Here is a 15,977-nt window from a genome sequence, read left to right as displayed (position 1 = left end):
GTTTCCAGGGGACTTTCTCATCTCACCATTGGCTGAGCCCCCAAAGGGTCCATGGCTCCTTTCCAGCTCTTTCTGCCTTGAAAATGTTATGAGTCACAATACAAATAATTCCTCTCCAGCAATGCCTTCAAGAAAACCTTACGTTTGAGAAAAACAAATATCATGTGATATCCCTTGTATGTGGAATCTGAAAAACAGTACCAATGAACAGAACCAAAACAGACTCAGAGACACAGAAAACTTATGGTTACCAAAGGGGAAGTGGGGGAGGGGTAAATGGGAGTAGATGAACAGATGCACTTTACCATATATAACATAGGTGAACAAAGAGGATTTACTCTGTAGTACAGAGAACGATATTTAATATGTTGTAATAACCTGTAATGGAATAGAATAAAAAATATACAGCTATATACATATATGTTGTTGTTCAGTTACTAAGTCCTGTCCCACTGTTTGTGACCCTGTGGACTGCAACATGCCAGGCGCCTCTGTCCTCCAGTGTTTCCTGGAGTTTGCCCAAATTCATGTCCATTGAGTCAGTGAAGCTATCTAAACATCTCTTCCTCCCACAGTTCTTTCCCAGCAGCAGGGTCCTTCCAGTGAGTAGGCTGTTTGCATCAGGTGGCCAAAGTATTGAAGCCTCAGCATCAGTCCTTCCAATGAACATTCAAGATTGATTTCCTTTAGAATTGAGTGGTTGCGTTGATTTCAAGTTCTCAAAGCTTTCCTTATTAAGCATTTAATATCAGACTAACTTATCTACCTCTCTGAGTCTCATTTTTAAAATGAAGAAACAACCATTTTAATCTTGTCACAATGATCAAGACTCATAAAAAACTGTTTGGCACAGAATAGGTGCCCAGTAAATGGGAACTGTGAATAACAAAATTAGAAATGCCCATTTGAAAATAAATAGGACTAACTTTAAAAGTATTATTAATATCATCGTTATTGTTATCAATAACAATATCAATAACCACAGTTGTTATCAATCCCCTGGTACATAGTAATCCCAGGAAATACATCTTGTCTCCTTTTTTCCTCTGTGGTCCTTGCTCCCAGTGGGGCCATCATCCCCACATCAGGTGGCCCTGATTCCTGTGTTGCTGTAATCCCGGGAGTAGAGGGCATCTGGCTACCTTGCTTCCTCTGTTTAGTTCCTCAGCTTCTTCTCTCCTCTGTGACACCAACTCACAGTAATGCATCCCCTCTGCTTGGAGTATCCAGCTTGCTCTCTACAAATGGCACTGGGGCTCTGTTGGCAAGGATGAGCAGGGGTGAGGCCGAGGATTTGGGTAAGAACAGTCGTTTTCTTCCCTCTGTCTTCTCGCCTTCCCTCTCTTTCTTTTCATTTTTGTTTTCTCTTTTATAAAGATGATCACATGAGAGACCCTCCAAATCTTGCTGTTTTCACAGTAAGTTCACATGAGTCTAATTCATGCCATTCTAATTCATTTAAAAATAACCGCAAGCCGACTTCCCTGGTGGTACAGTGGATAGGAATCCACCTGCCAATGCAGGGGACATGGGTTCCACCCCTGGTCTGGGAAGACTCCACATGCGATGGGGCAACTAAGCCCATGAGTCACAGCTACTGAGCCCTTCACACCTAGAGCCTGGGCTTCAGCACAAGAGAAGCCTCTGCTTGCTGCAATGAGGGAAAGCCTGCACTCAGCAAGGGAGAGTCAGTGCAACCCAAATACATACATACATACATAAAGCTGTAGGCACTATATACAATAGCCAAGACATGGAAGCAACTTAAATGTCCATTGACAAAGGAGTGGATAAAGAAGATGTGGTACATATATATTCTCAGCCATTAAAAAGAATGAAAGAATACCATTTGTAGCAACAAGGATGGGCTTAGGGATCATCATATTAAGTGAAGTAAGTCAGAGAGAGACAGACAAATCTTAAAGTATCACTTGTATGTGAAATCTAAAATATGACCCAGATGACCTTATCTATGAAACAGAAACAGACTCATGGACAAAGAGAGGAGACTGCGGTTGCCGAGGTGGGGAGGGCAGAGGAGGGATGGACTAGGAGTTTGGGAATAGCAGATACAAGCTATTCTGTGTGGAATGGATAAACAGCAAGGTCCAAAACTATACAGCACAGGAAACTGTATTCAGTATCCTATGATAAATGTTCAGTTCAGTCGCTCGGTCATATCCAACTCTTTCTGACCCCCCATGGACTGCAGCACCCCAGCCTTCCCAGTCCATCACCAACTCCTGGAACTTGCTCAAACTCATGTCCATCAAGTCGGTGGATGCCATCCAACCATCTCATTCTCTGTCTTCCCCTTCTCCTCCCGCCTTCAATCTTTCTCAGCATCAGGGTCTTTTCAAATGAGTCAATTCTTCATATCAGGTAGCCAAAGTATTGGAGTTTTAGCTTCAGCATCAGTCCTTCCAATGAATATTCAAGACTGATTTCCTTTAGGATTGACCGGTTGGATCTCCTTGCAGTCCAAGGGACTCTCAAGAATCTTCTCTAACACCACAGTTCAAAAACATCAATTCTTTGGTGCTCAGCCTTCTTTATGGTCCAACTCTCATATCCATGCATGACTACTGGAAAACCATAGCTTTGACTAGACTGACCTTTGTTGGCAAAGTAATGACTCTGCTTTTTAATATGCTGTTTAGGTTGGTCATAGCTTTTCTTCCAAGGAGCAACTGTCTTTTAATTTCATGGCTATAGTCACCATCTGCAGTGATTTTGGAGCTCCCCAAAATAAATCCTGTCACTATTTCCATTGTTTCCCCATCTATTTGCCATGAAGTGATGGGACCGGATGCCATGATCTTAGTTTTCTGAATGTTGAGTTTTAAGCCAGCTTTTTCACTCTCCTCTTTCACTTTCATCACCCAGCAGGGGAGTCACTGCAAACTCAAAGGTGGTTTTCCCAGGGGAGGCCTATCCATTGCATCCAACCCTTGCAGTTTCCCCAAGCATGGGAATCTCGACTGCGTAATCTGTGGTAGCTGGGGACTGTAACTTTGCTCTCCCCTACGTTAAAAAATAGCTGCATGGTATTCTACACGGTGGACGTGCCGAGCACATCTGTTCATTCCACTGTTCATGGTTAGTCTGTAGTTTACAGTGTTTTGGGTTTTGCTACAACAAATAATTCTGCAGTAACCATGTGTTTATGCACATATATCCCTGTGGGTTCACTCTCGTTGCTATAGAATGCATTTCCAAAGGTGGAATTTCTGGGTCAAAGACTATGTGTATTTTCAATTTGTCAATTAAGAAATATTTTTAAATTAAGAAACATCAGCAGATTACTTTTCCCAAAGCTTGTATTATCTACCTTCCCTTTAGCAACTTATTTCCACTACTTATTCAGCACCAAAAGACCTCCGTGCTTTTATTTGGATAACTACGACCAGACTTGGCCCTAGAAATGGCTATTCAATGAATCAAGGATTTGGAGAGTGAAGAATAATAAAAGACATGCCCAAATTTGCTGATTGAGATAGGGGTGTTTTTTTTTTAATTATCTATGGGTTTGTTCTTTTTTACCCCCTGCATTCTATTAAAAAGTCAACCTTTAAAAAAGGGCCTTCTCTTGACAGAAATTCTATCCTCTAATCTGGGAGGCCATGTAGGTGTCCTTGATATGTTTTATAATAAGACACTTGAGAGGCTAATTGCTTTATATTTATAGCCTATAGAGGTGGTTCCCACTTCAAATGAGGAGTTTCCTTGGTAATATACTGATAACCACAGGTTCTGAAAGGCTAAACTGAGACTAACTCAGGAAAATTCAAAGCTAGGCTTGCAGGGGACCCCATAAATTCACTGAAGGGAGCAGACAGCCCCCAGGAGAGAGACAGGTGAAGCCCGGGGCGAGGGCGTGTTTCACTTGATTCCCTTGCATTCTGAGTTTTCCACAAACCTTGGGTTTAAAATCAGCACTATCGTTAAGTTTGGTATTGACCATTCTGAATTCCTGCTGTTGAAAAACTCCGAATGTCTCGACAGGGTCTGAAAAGCAGCCCCTGATTTCTGGTCCACCCAGATCCTGCTGTCCTGTGTTGTACTATTGCCCACTTCCAACTATTCCCACATTTCTGGGAGAGTTCATCTCTCCTTCAGAATGGATGAAATAGCTGGCCTGTCTCTCCTTGCTCTCTCTCTTTATCTCTCTTCAAATCTCCATTAAATTTTACTGTTAACATTAACCAGTTCTAAATCACTATGACTCACTGAATATGTGTAATTCCAACACTTATGTAACTACTGTTACATTTCAAACCAACCGTTTGAAATGATAACAATTATATTAGCAAATACTAATAGCAAACAGGGCTTCCCTGGTGGCTCAGCAGTAAAGAGTCCACCTGCTAAGGCAGGCAATAGGAGTTCGATCCCTGGGTTGAGAAGAATCCTTGGAGAAGGAAATGGCAACCCACTCCAGTATTCTTCCATGGGAAATCCCTTGGATAGAGGAGCCTGGCAGGCAACAGTCCATGAGGTCGCAAAGGGTAGGACAGGACTTAACGACTAAGCAACAACAGAAAACAATTTCGCCATCTATGTTCTAAGCGCTAAGCTGGATACTTTAGACACAATACATCTGTAAGTAGGAATGATGTGTTTGATAGAGAATGGTCATAGAAAGGATTAGTAACTTGCCCCAAACTGCACAGGCAGTAATAACTGGCAGATGCAATTGTAAATGCAAACCTTATTGGACTTTGACCTCCATGGTTGCCGTTAGACTGTCCCATCTCCTGGCAGTGTGCCAAGTGACACCAGCTTGTCATCCTTTTGAAGGGCATACACCATCTCTGCCATGTCCCTTAGCTCTGATTCATCTTCATTCTCATCATCCCATGTGGTGAAGACTTACATGTGCCTGGCTGGGTGAGGTGCCTTCATAGCCCTGGTCACGAGCCATCTTGTATGATTCCTGGAAAGCGTGGACCCCATCTTGTGCATATGAGTCCTTGCGGTTCCTGGCCCAGTGCTGCGGGTCTGGTACAGACTCAGCCCAGTTATTTCTTCTTTTCACCAGAAGCGTTTGGAGCGTGCAGGTCTGCTCACCACTTTCTTACAGATCCGTTTCCCTCTCCGAGCCTGAGGCAGAGCAGACCTCCACCCTAACCATTTCACGATCAGTTACCAGTTAACCCTTTTATGGCTTTTATATCGTGTGTTCACAAGAACCTGACCCTCTTCTGGAGACCAAATGAAATTATTAAATAAATTCAATGAACTAAAAAAAAATAAAAGGCAGAAAAAAGAAGAAAATGAGAACAAAGGACAAATAAAAAAAATAAGTAGCAATTTTGTAGACTGAAATTTATTCCACCATATCAGTAATTATACTGATGGTCTAAATGTAAATGGTCTAAGCACCTTCATGAGAAGAGTCATTATTATTAAAGTATATGATCTCTAGATTTAACAAAATCAAAATCATCCCTATTTCACAGGTAAAGAAACTGAGGCTGTGAGACACTGACTCTCAACTGAGTGAGGGAACTGCGTCTGCACAAAAGATCATATCTATAAAACTGGGGTTCTCAACCAGGGGTGATTTGCTGCCCACCCCTAGCAAACTAAAATGATCAGAACCAAATGTCTATAGTGTTGAGGTTGAGAACTCTGCTATAGAAGAAAGAAAGGAGGCATATCATATTTTCTGCTTTTGGGTATCTTAAGAGGTGGAGGTTTTCTATAATACTCATAGAACATTGAATGCTTTCTTTCCCTCTTAAGATGTGAAACCACAGAATTAAAAAATAACTGTTAATCATGCATGGGGTATAAGGGATAACATACACTTTCATTCCTGAAGTAAGTGAGCCTTAATTTTCCTTTTTTTATATCAGGATACAATTGATTTATGGTAATGTGTTAATTTCAGGTGTACAGCATGGTGAAACTTTTTTTTTGCCAATTATATTCCATTATAGGTTATTAATGAAGCTTAATTTTCAGTTGAATTTTAAAAATTATTTATTTATTTGGCTGCACTGGGTCTTAGTTGCACACGCAGGATCTTGCCTCTTCCTTGCGGCACGCAGGATCTTTAGTTGCAGCATGTGACGTTTTAGCTGAGGCACCTGGGATCTAGCTCTCTGACCAGGGATCAAACCTGGGTCCCCTGCATGGGAGCTCAGAGTCTAAGCCACTGGACCACCAGGAGAGTCCCTTGACCTCATTGTTAATAAACTTAAAAACAAATAATGTGGAGCCTATTATACAGAGTGAAGTAAGCCAGAAAGAAAAACACCAATACAGTATACTAACGAATATATATGGAATTTAGAAAGAAGGTAACGATAATCCTGTATGCAAGACAGCAATAGAGACACAGATGTATTGAACAGTCTTTTGGACTCTGTGGGAGAAGGTGAAGGTGGGATGATTTGGGAGAATGGCACTGAAATATGTATAATATCATATATGAAATGAATCGCCAGTCCAGGTTCGATGCATGATACAGGGTGCTTGGGGCTGGTGCACTGGGATGACCCAGAGGGATGGGATGGGGAGGGAGGTGGGAGGGGGGTTCAGGATGGAGAACGTATGTACACTCATGGCGGATTTAAGTCAATGTATGGCAAAACCAATACAATATTGTAAAGTAAAATAATTTAAAAAAATGTGTATCTTACCTTCTTTCCCTTTTGAAGAGACCAAGGACAACAGATGGTATTATGGGATGGTATTATTATGACATGGGCTTTATGGCTCAGTCAAGTGTCAAAGTTTGTTTCAAGTCATATGGTTCCATTCTCTAATAAGGGAAGAATTTTGAACCTGGACCTCTTTCCATTAAGATCTCCTGGTCCTATATTTATAATTCAATGAGAATTCTAAATGACTAGCTTGAGTTCTAGCTGTCAAAATGGTGTGCCATTGGTGGATGGAATTATATGACATCTGGAGTTTGTTATAAAATAGACCAGCAAAAACGAAAAAGAGGTTGGAAGTGAACAAGTTCAGCGAAATGTTGGTACTTGTTAAAGGTGGATGATGATTACGTAGGAATTCCTTTCACTTTTCTTTCTACTTTCATGTAAGTTTGAAAACTGCCAGAAAAAGCATCTTAAAAATGTATTTTTTTGACCATCTGTGGAGTGATAAGCAATGTCATTAGATAGAACTTGTTTCTTGCTCCATCTAGGTGGATTCACAGGCAATTTCTTGAGCAAAACTCCATTCATGTGTCTAGATATTGTTTAATCCAGCAGATTGTGTATCATCTCAGTATTTTCAGGGGACTTTGAAAATTAAAAGTAACCACAATACGGGTGACAGAGTTAAACAGACACTTCATAAAGGAAACACTGTGAATGATGAAACAGTCCAGGAAAATATTATCAACATCATTAGTTGTTTGGGAAATGTGATTAAACAATGAGATAGAAACCTCTATACACTGATTAGAAACTTAAAGTGAAAAAATAGATAACTATCAAGTTTAATCAAGAATGAGGAACAACTATAACTCTTCTATATTTTGGACATGGAAATTATCATAAGTAGACCTACTCTTCCCAGGTGGATCAGTTAGTAAACAATGCAGTGTGGGTGACCTGGGTTCAATCCCTGGGTTGGGAAGATCCCCTGGAGGAGGGCATGACAACCCATTCCAATATTCTTGCCTGAAGAATCCCCAAGGACAGAGGAGCCTGGCAGGTTACAGTCCATGAGGTCGCAAAGAGTCAGACACAACTGAGTGACTAAGCACAGACCTACACTAGTCCATGGGGTCACAAAGAATTGGACATGACTTAGTGACTCAACAACAACAGACCTATACTAATAAAAAAGGTTAAAGAAAATCCTTTAGTTAGAAGAAAATGATTCCAGATAAAAATCTGAAACTGCACAGAGGAATGAAAGGCATTGGACACTGGGGGTGCTTGCATGCTATAGGTGAGTGTAGAGCCACAAGAGAAGCCCAGGACACTGGAGTGGGCAGCCTATTCCCTCTCCAGCAGACTTTCCTGACCCAGGAATCAAACCAGGGTCTCCTGTTTTGCAGACAGATTCTTACCAACTGGTCGATCAGGGAAACCCCCTTTGTATTTAAACCTCTTTAAAAAGATAAGTGCTTAAAAAAACACAGTACCGATGTAGTGTGGTACCTATAACACATACAAGAGTAAAATACACAAATGTCAGGAAGAGAGGAATGGAGGTTGTAAGGTTTTTATGCTTCATGGCATGATATTGCATAAAGGTAGACAGTGCTAAGTTAAAGATGTACATTGTAAACAGTAAAGCAACCATTAAAATAATGGTTTAAAATAAAAAAAATCAAAGAGTTATAGCTAATAGACCAACAAGGAGAATAAATTAAATTATTAAATCAATTCAATGAATTCAAAATAGAAAGAGATAAAGGGACACAAAGAAGGGTAGATGCAAAATCAGTGTCAGTACTATAGATTGAAACTCAACCATACCAGAAATTACACTAAATGTAAATGGTCTAAACACCTCTTTGGAAGACTCTTTATTATTATTAAAGAATATGTATTCCCAAAATTGACCTATAGATTTAACAAAATCTAAATCACAACAGACAGAGAAATGGATGAGCTGATTATGAAATTCATATGGAAATGGAAATAATCTAGAATAGCCCAAAAAGCTTTCGAAAAGAGGAACAATATTGGTTGGCTAACATAACCTGATTTCAAGCCTTCTTATAAAGCTGCAGCTATCAAGAGAGATAAATGGATCAATGGAATAGAATACAGAGTTTAGGAAGCTTAGTTTATCCACTTGCAAAAAAAAAAAAGAGACTTCAATTTATGCCTTGCATTATAACAAAAATTAATTAATGTTGGGCCATATGACATATATTTTAAAACCTAAAAGTTTTTAAAACTTTTAGAAGTAAAAACAGTTGTGACCTTGGATCAGGCAAAGATTTCTTAGATACAAAAACATGATTCATAAAAGAACAGATTGCCAAATACTTTAAATCCGTATCATCTGCTTCTTGGAAAAATGCTGTTAAGACAATGAAAAGTTAAGCCACAGTCTAGGAAAAAATATTGTCAAGTCATCTGATAAAGGGTTTGTACTCAGAATGTAGTAAAGAACTCTCAAAACTCAATGTTAAGAACACAAAAACTCAATAAATAAACAACAGATTTCAATAGACCCTTCACTGAAGAAGACATACCTGAAATAAGCACTTGAAAATATGCTAGATATCATTCATCATTAAGGAAATACAAGTTCAAACCACAATAAGATACCAAAATACACCTATTTGCACAGCTGAAATTTAAAGGATTCATAATAAGAAAATGTTATCGAGGATGTGGAGCAACCAGAATTCTCATATACTTCAAGTCAGTACAATGACTTTGAAAAACACTTTGCCAGTTTCTTAAAAATTTCATCATTCACCCACTTTTTGATCTAGCCATTCCCCTTCTAGGTATTTGCCCAAGAGAAAGGAAAGCACGTGACCAAATAAATAGATGGACATGAATGTTCACTGTGGATTTTTGTCTGTATGTGCTCAGTTGCTTCAGCTGTGTCTGACTCTTTGCGACCCTATGGCTTGTAGCCCGCCAGACTCCCCTGTCCATGGGATTCTCCAGGCAAGAATACTGGAGTACTTGCCATGCCTTCCTCCAGAGGGCCTGCTCGACCCAGTGTCTTCTGCGTCTCCTGCATCACAGGCAAACTCTTTACCTGCTGAGCCACCTGGGAAGCCCCTATCTGTACTCGAATCCCAGCAATAAAATGAATAAACCATTGATTAGCTATGTAGATGTTTTGAAATGATTATGCTGAGTGAAAAAAAGAGCTAGCCCCTTTGCTGTCCACTTGAAACTACTACAACATTATTAATAGGCTCTTCTCCAATGTTGTTGTTCAGTCACTAAGTCATGTCTGACTCTTTGTGACCCCATGGACTTCAGCGCAACCAGGCTTTCCTGTCCTCCACTGTCTCCTGGAGTTTGCTCAAGTTCATGTCCATTGAGTTGGTGATGCTGTCTAACCATCTCATCCTCTGCCACCCTCTTCTCCTTTTACCTTCAATCTTTTCCAGCATCAGTGTCTTTTCCAATGAGTCAGGTCTTTGCATCAGGTGGCCAAAGTGTTGGAGCTTCAGGTTCAGTCCTTCCAATGAATACTCAGGGTTGACTTCCTTTAGGATTGACTGGTTTGATTTTGTAGTCTAAGGGCCTCTCAAAAGTCTTCTGTAGCCAATATAAAATTTAAAAATGTGTGTGTGAGAAGGTAAGCCAAGCAAAATAAGAATTATATCATATGATTCTATTTATATAAAATTTTAGAAAATTTTAGAAAACTATTCTCTAGTGGCATAAGTCATGTCCGTTCTTGCCTCAGGTAGGCAGTGAGGAAGAGTTTACCAGGGGACACAAGAGTCTTGGGGTGATGGATATGTTCATTACCTTGATTATTTTAAATAGTCTCAGGGGTGTGTATAAAAACTTATCAAATAGTCTGTGTGTATAAAATAGTGTGTGTGTATCTAATAGTCTGTGTGTATAAAAAATTATCAAAATATATTTTAAATATGTTGTTTATTGCATGCCAATTAAGCTCCAATAACAAACTTTTTAAAAGTTTGCTCATTTCACTTTATGTAAATTTCACTTATAAAAAGAACCAAAAGCAAAGGTTGATCTTGAGTTAAGGATTGGCATGATGCAGTGTTTATGGATAAAGTGTTCTGATGTCTGCAATTTATTTTGAAATGCAACAGCAACAAGAAAATGGACAAATGCATGGGTAAATGGATGGAAAAATGGATAAATGTGTAATAACACATGTGGACTTTTTTCTTTTTCCTGATGCAGATTTTCATATCAGTCTATTTCTGTATCAAGCCCACCACAGAGACTTCTGGTAGATGCTGCCAGCCTGTTTCCTTAGCCCAGTGTCCATAATGCTTCCCGACTGGAAGCTTTTCTAGCTCACCTCTGATTCTCCCTCATTTTTACCCTTCTCACTGGCCACTAAGGAAATCCCAGCTGCTTATCCTCGGAAGGCCACAGCCACAAAGAACATATGTTTCATTAATCCATATGTGAGCTATAGCGGAGAAGTGTTCATCACTGCTATTTACCTTATCCTCCAAATCTCACACTGATGGATTCTGTATGGATGTTCTATTAGTTTCCTTGGGTTGTCATCACGAAGCAGTATAGATTGAGGAGCTTAAACAACAGACAAGTATTTTCTCATGGTTCTGAAGGCATGGAGGTCCAAGAGCAAGGTGTTAGCAGGCCTTGTTTCTCCCAAGGCCTCCTCTTAGTTTGCAGAGGCCCCCTCTTGCTGCCTTTTCACCAGTGCTTGAATCCCTGGTGTCTCTCTCTGCACCCTAATGTCCTATTCTTGTAAAGATACCTATCAGATTGAACTAGGGCAGACTCTAATGGCCTCATTGCAACTTAATTATCTCTTTGTAAAGCCTAGGTCCAAATACAATTACATTCTGAGGTACTGAAACCAAGCAGGACCCTATGGAGAAGACTCTCAAGAGCCCCTTGGACTGCAAAGAAAACAAGCCAGTCAATCCTAAAGGAAATCAACCCTGAATGTTCATTGGAAGCACTGCTCCTGAAGCTCCAATACTTTGGCCACCTGATGCAAAGAGCTGACTCATTGGAAAAGACCCTGAATCTGGGAAAGCCTGAAGGCAAAATGAGAAGGAAGTGGCAAAGGATGAGATGATTAGGTAGCATCACCAACTTAATGGGCACGAATCTAAGCAAACCAATGTACACTGAGGCCAAACAAACCAAACGACTGGCATTTGGAGCAGAGAAAGATTTGTTGCAGGGCCAAGCAAGGAGAATTGGTGGCTCATGCTCAAAAACCCCAAACTCTCTGGTGGTTCTGAAACAGGAGATGATCTCAGTTGAAAGACTGTGGGGTCAATCCCAATATGATTAGCTAAAGAATTAGTTAAACAGTCTCATTTTGTTCAGAGCTTTCATGTGGGCTATATCTCTTGCCTGGACCCCTCCACAGTCCTACCATCTATCTCCCTGTTCTATTAGCATGAGGAAATTCCTGGGAAATTATATCTCATGCAGACTAGGTTAGACCCCCAGATATATACTTACTTTATTGTATATACACATACTGTGTTTTTTCTTATTCTTCTTTTTAAGGTTGTTATTCCTTCTACAGTTGTGTGTTTGGGAGCCTTTCTCCTCTCCTATACCATTGACACCATAAAAGCAAAGGGGGGCATTCAACATGTTCATTGTTGGAACCCACTGGTGAACCCAGTCGCTCACCAATGCATCACACATACTAAGTGCTCGATAAGTCTTTGTTGAATGAATGAAAAAAAGCATGGAAACCCGTAAATCAATGGACCTTTCCCTGTTTGCCACCATTTACAGATGGTTCCTTCTGCTCACCCTTTGATCATCTCATTCCCAACTAGAAGTTTCATTAGTCGGATGGTAGGAAATGAGGAAGGGGACCGATGAGTCACTTGCGGAGTGGCTGTAGTTAGGGTCGAGCAGGATGGGGAGGGAGGGGGGAGTGGACAGAACGCAAGGCTGACCACTGAGCCTGGGCCGCATTGGTTACTTTTGATGGCTATTCCTCACGGCTGCACCGCCCCATTCATTAGCACGGGTAGGTGAGGGTTGGATGTAATTTTAAACAACAGTTTGAAGCATTACTATTCTGGTCCTGAAACAGCTTAAATATTTTATGAGTTTTTAAGATTGGGAGAAATTAAAGCAAGTATGTAATCTTGCTCTGTGTGTGTATAAATATATACACATATGAAATTTAAATATACTCACACAAAATCTTATTGTAGAGAATCTCATAAATCTAAAAAAGATAGGGAGGCTAAAAAAAACCCTACCCATATGTAAACATAATATGAAAATATATTCAGTGTTAATTTCAGAATTTATTGCAATCTGCACTACATCTTTAACAATTGCACATACACTCTCCCAAGAGCGAGAGTGAATTTTTTAAAAATGAAATATTTTGCATAAAATATTTTGATATTTAAAAAAACCAATATAACTTTTAAAAAACCATAAAAGAAATGTCTAGCAGGAGTTGTGAGGGAACAGTTTTTAAGGGGAAAAAAGTCATTTCGCTATAGTTTTTATCCTCTGAAACTGGGACCAATGTACTAGATAATTACGTACTTTGGGATCATTAAGGGGCTTTTAGCAAATAATTTATCTAGTGTTCAAATGGGAATGTAAATAAATGAGTAATTTTTCCTTGTTAATTATAATTCTTGTGAATTACAATGTCTAGGCACCTCTCCAGGACCACAAATCCACCCATGAGTCAGAAAATGCCACCAACAATGTTGATGTTGCATTTGATAAAGTTTTTTTTTTTCCATGAGTAATCATTATCTTCAATTTTAGACTATTCCAGAAATAAAAACTGACAATAAAGGTAACTTCGGTTTCATTCCATTTCTTGTATGCATTTTATGGGTTATAATATGTTTCTATATCTCAATGAAGCAATTCATAGCAGAGGTGTTACTTTTTATTAAGTTCATATTATGCATATTTTACTGCAACTTGCTACAGTCAAACATCTTCTAAAAGATTAACTTGCAAGTCACTCCCTGTTTCTGCCAAAATGAAAAACAAAGAGAATACGTTTCAATGTGACTTAGGCTAAAAAATTCTATCAACTATAAATGTTAGAACAATTGCGATTTAGATCTTATTTAAGGCTTCAAAGCATTTTGCCACCGATTTAGTTTGATTACCATATTATCCGGTTATGTGCATTAGAAAATGCCTCTGTGATGCAGCTTCTGCAAATGTTCTTGTGACATACGCACCCCTTTTCCTTTAAAAACCAAATGCAATTCGCAGAAGAGGCTTATGGATTTGCAATTAAAATAGGAGTGTTGCCTGAAACCAGAGAGGGTGCGGTCTGACCTTCCATTTGTATATTGTAGCAGATCCTAATAGTATACTTACACGTGTGCACTTTTTTTCAGATTCTAAGGAAAACAATTTGCAAGTGCAAACAGGGTAAGTGGTCTCGGGTTTTTGAGGCTCTGAAGGGTTTATAAATGCTAATTTTGTAAAGGATACTCAGAGAATTCTTCATGCAGGGGAGGGGGAGAGCTAAGAATGCTCTCTGCACCCACTTAATGAGAGTTGAGGTATCAGAAATCCCAAGGATTAAAATTGTAGCATCAGCTCCTGGTTGGGGAGCATCTACGACATGCTTCTCTGTTTAGTCTCAGTTCCCAGCAAAAGTTTGGCAAGATTGGTGGCATCACCATTTTCACTAAGAGGAAAGGTGGCTTGCTCAAGGTCACACAGCTAGTAAGAGATGAAGTAGAGATATCAAACCAGTCAATTCTAAAGGAAATCAACCCTGAATATTCATTGGAAGGACTGATGCTGAAGCTGAAGCTTCAATACAAATGCAAAGAGCTGACTCATTGAAAAAGACCCTGATGCTGGGAAAGATTGAGGGTAAAAGAAGAGGGCAACAGAGGATGAGATGGTTGGACAGTATGACTGACTCAATGAATGTGAGTATGAGCAAAGTCCAAAAGATAATAGAGGATAGAGAAGCCTGACATGCTGTGGTCCATGATGTCGCAAAGAGTCGGACACGACTGAGCAACTGAACAACAACAAGAGATACAGGTACAGGCCAAGCCAGCTCCCAAGTTGGTCTCTTCTCAACCATCACCCCCACTTTCAGCACAGGCAGTTTGCTGGAGGAATTAAAGAAGTCTGTGACCAGTGCTTGATTTTCCCATGTGGTACAGTGGTAAAAAATCTGCCTGCCAGTGCAGGAGACACAAGAGACATGGGTTAGATCCCTGGGTCTGGAAGACCCCCTGGAGTATGAAATGGCAACCCACTTCGGTATTCTTGCCATGGACAGAGGTGTCTGGCGTTCTACAGTCCCTGGGGTTGCAAGGAGTCAGACACAACTTAGTGACTAAGCACAGCGCAGCACATGACCACGTGCTCTTCCTAGGCTGTGTAGCCTCACTGCTATAATTGCCTCCATTTTGTGGGTGAATCACCGATGATGTAAGTGTCCATTTATCCCTCCATGCATCCATCTACCCATCCATTCCTCCATCCAACTGCATCCATTCATTCATTTATACATTCCTTCCTTCACCCTCTACCTATCATCCAGATAGTCTAGGGGTTTAGACTATAGTGGAGGGAAAGGTAGACAAATGGAGTCAGAAGACCTGGGTTCAAATCCCAGTTCTACCACTGATATGCCTCAGACAAGTCAGTCAGCCCCTGAGAGCCCACGTCACTGCTTGGGAAAAACAAGACCTGTACATCCCTTGCAGGGTTCGTACAAGCATTGCCTGAGGGTGCCCAGGTAGACACTCACTACATGCTAGCTCCTTCCCTCTCCTTTCAGTGAAGGAGGTAATCCACGTTATACAGAAAGGTAGACAGTCTGTGGGATAGAAACAAGTAAGGCACCATGTTGAGAGAGGAGGGAGGGATTCCTTTGGACTGACTGAAGCAGGGAAGGCTTCCAAGTAGAAGCTGGGCTTGGCACCTAGTTTGGCTTGCAGAGTCAAGAGCAGTAACAGCCAAGAAACGGAGACGGGAAAGCACAGGCTGTGGGGTGGTGGGAAAGCATGGGGAACAGAACCAAGTGAGGGTGGAGAGGATAGCTTTGGACAGATAACAAAGGGCTTGCAGGCTGTACTAAAATGGTTGTACTTGACCCCAAAGGCATCCAGATGAGTGATTTAAAGCCGTGAGAGGCCAAGTAGAAAGACTGGGAGGTGGGCTGCATGTGAAGCAGCACTGCCTTTATCCATTCCTCCACCCATCAACTATTCACCCATTCTTCTACCCACCCATCTATCCATCCATTCCTCTACCCATCCATCTACACATCCATGCCTCCATTTATCCATCCATCCATCCATCTATCCATCCATCCCTCCACCCATCCATCTATCCATCATCCCTCCACCC

At 40.5% G+C, this 15,977-nt stretch overlaps 1 pseudogene; it reads left to right on the top strand.

The window, feature by feature from the left end:
- The first annotated feature begins 2,874 nt into the window (after positions 1-2,874).
- LOC120875719 lies at positions 2,875-3,027 on the top strand (annotated as a pseudogene).
- The last annotated feature ends 12,950 nt before the right edge of the window (positions 3,028-15,977 follow it).

This window comes from Oryx dammah, unplaced genomic scaffold, assembly GCF_014754425.2.
Source record: "Oryx dammah isolate SB20612 unplaced genomic scaffold, SCBI_Odam_1.1 HiC_scaffold_16, whole genome shotgun sequence".
Lineage (NCBI taxonomy): Eukaryota > Metazoa > Chordata > Mammalia > Artiodactyla > Bovidae > Oryx > Oryx dammah.
Note: the sequence above shows the minus strand (reverse complement) of the source record. Positions and strands in the feature narration are given on the sequence as shown.